This window comes from Artibeus jamaicensis, unplaced genomic scaffold (assembly GCF_021234435.1).
Source record: "Artibeus jamaicensis isolate MK-2021 breed Jamaican fruit bat unplaced genomic scaffold, CSHL_Jam_final contig_519, whole genome shotgun sequence".
Lineage (NCBI taxonomy): Eukaryota > Metazoa > Chordata > Mammalia > Chiroptera > Phyllostomidae > Artibeus > Artibeus jamaicensis.
The window spans coordinates 25,827,074-25,830,180 of NW_026521871.1; positions in this window are offsets into that span (position 1 = coordinate 25,827,074).

Consider the following 3,107-nt stretch of genomic DNA (forward strand, 5'->3'; position numbering starts at 1 on the left):
TCAAAAATGGTAAAAAGGTGATCTTAGGCTTAGTTTGGTAGCTTTACGATACCATCAAGGAATCCAAAGAGTCTGTCCCTCCATGCTCCCATCTTTGGCTTATTAGCTTTCAGTCTTCATGCCTGCAGCCTCGCAGTTGCAGCGCAGCTGCCCCTGGTAACACCACCTCCTCCCTAAGGTGTCAGTGTTCCCTGCTATTGCTAATTGCTGGGGTGTTTCATTCATCCACTTCTTGTCTTCCCAGGAACCCAATCACCTGCTTTAACAATGGCCTGCATTAAGTTTCTTCTGCTGCAATAGCAAAGTGATTTTAACTCAGTTAAAATTTGACTGGTCATGTGACTGACAGTAATAAACTCATATCCTTAGGAAGCAATGCTTTAAAAATACATTCTTAAGGAGAACATGAAGATAATTTTTGGTAGAAGCTAACAAAATTCAAAGTAGGTAATGAGAAAATGATATTGAAAATGAGGCACGTACTCACTTGATGAGCTAGAATGTGGAAGAGCTCAACACCCCTTCTAACCTGCTTTGTACAGGACACCCAGATACAAGTGGTGAGTGGGGCCTCAGTTTCAGCCTATGCTTCACCCACTACACTTTGCACCCAGCATGGGGCTATTCTCCCAAGGAAAGGGCACCTTTTTAATAACTTGCACAAACATTACACAAAGGTTTCTCTAATTCCCATTGGCTAGCCTCAGCTGGGTCTAGAGTTGCCAAAATTCATGGCAGGCAGGAAATAAAGAGGAACACAAAGAAATACCAACAGAGTATAAAATGAGGCCCACCTGAAAACGGAAGAGTTTTGTTTAAGGTTTTTAATGTTCTAAAAACATAAGGGGAAGGGACTTTTAAGGAGGAGGCTCCGTGTGTAGGGGCTAGGCTGGGGTGTAAATCGTGGAGAGCCCATCCTTCTCCCTTCTATGTTCCTTTCTCTTTGTTTTCACCTGCCTCTCCCTCCTGCTCCTTAGCTTCCAACATCTTGTTTCTTCTCTGCCTCCTCCCTCATTCCTCTTTCTCTCCAATACCACCTGTGGGCAGAGTACCCTTCTACATTCTATTACAAGTGGAAAAAATGGGAGACACTGATCCTACCCTTAGAGGGTAGGGAAATAAAAAATAGTTGCTTGCAGAAACAAGCAAAAGGGTAGGGCTGAGTCAAAGATGGTTTTGACCTTCTGAAATGTTCCTTCTGCATTCACCTGTTAAGGCAGCCTCAGGGGGAAACATGGTCCAAAGGGATGGCCTCACTGGACCTTCCTGGATCTGTTCAGGAGGCAAAGGAAGGGTTTTGGAACCCTTGCGGATGTCTGCTCCATAAGGCAACCAAATTTATCTAATGAAAAATAAGACTTTTCTCTAAGGAACTCACCAATTTCTTTTTAAAAATATAATGTTCTGTTTGAGTATGTTGTAAAAGAAAAGTATTTTTCAAAATTACAGTAACAGTGAACAGGTCAGGGCTGGAAGGGCTTAGGGGTGGGGTAAGGGAGTGGGTGGCCAACAGCGGCAGCATAGGAAGCTCAGGGAGTTCTTTGGGGCGACATAAAATTTCTGCATATTGACTACGATGCTGGTTATATGAATGTATACACATGTTGAAATTCATAGAACTGTACCTCCCAACATTTTACTATGTAATTTAAAAATTTTTAATTGTCCATCAGGCAGGTAAGAATTACCTGCTTGCTTTCTGTAAAACTGCTTTAACCTTGAATACTAATTTTGTTTACTTTTGAGCTGCATATGAAGGGAATCCTAGAGCAAAAAAAATAGATATATTTTAAAAGCTTCACACACCTTATTGTGAAAAGTTCTCTCAGATATCAGGCCAGAAAATGATGAGGAAGACCAGAAATATCATAGATGAGAGTTTAAAAATTCACCCAACAGGTCTGATAAACTCAAGTTTTGTATTAAGAAAGAAAGGAGCTAGATAGGAGAAAATTACTTTTTTTCTAATTGGGAAAGATCCATCCTAAAGATTTCTGGGGACGACATATGGGAATGTTTCCCTTTTGTGCCAGCAAAGGCAGACTCAGGCCTATGGAGCGTAGTCATTTTCTCCCTTTTACAAAGAGGTGGAAAACTGGGCTCTGGGGGGAAGCTAACTCTGGCTGAGAGCATGAAGCTTCCCAACCTGCCTACATGCTATTGAGACTAGTGCTCTGCCACATCCAAGGCAAGCAAGAGTCAATATCACCTATCTATTCCAGTCTGGCAGGAGGACTGGGGATGAATAAGCAGAAGCTACTTGGTTCTTCCTATGTTTTTATGTTTTTTTTTAAATCTTACCATAAACATAGTAGTTTATCTAACATATCTATATTATATTAGTAAAAGTCAACTCTGTAGTGCTTTGGGGTTCTAATAGAGCTTTGGAGAAGGAAGCTAAATTCTCTTTCAGCTTCCATGGTTATGAGAAGCCTATCTGTAGACAGACCCCTGGGACCCCTAGCAGGTTCCCGAACTGGAAGCACCCTGCTTAGGAGGATGTCTCAAATCACCCAGCTAACCCAAGAGGTAACAGCAGATGGCACAACTCCTACTTAACCAAGGCACAGGGTGGGGGTCAAGAAAATAGTTACCTAAACAGACCCATTACTTAGACAAAAGGGAAATGGAAAACAGCCCACATTTTCTTGTTGATATCCCATAGCTGCTTCCACCATGCCTTTGGATTAAGAATGATAGACAGGAGAACCATGCACTTCTACCAATTAATTCCAGAGTATAATTTGTAGCCTGAGCCCATCCTGGAAGATCCTGGGCTGCTAACAAACCATGACACTGCTTTAATTTCTCCTTTGCCCCCCACACTTTATTAAAACCTGAAGTGAGTTCCATCAAATATCCCTTCCAGGGAAAAACAGAGAGAGGCAGAGAAATGGAGCCGCATTTGTCTCAATGCAATAGGAAAGATTAGAGTTTGTCGGACAAAGAGGCAGAAAGGAGGGGTAGGAATTCTTGTGAAACACACGCACGCACAGGGACACACACCCGCACAATTTCTCTTTTGCAATGACCTCCTTATGCCCCATCCATCAGCCTGGGGTTGGCTTATTCTAACTAGCAGATTCCTTTATTCTGTATAACAGGCC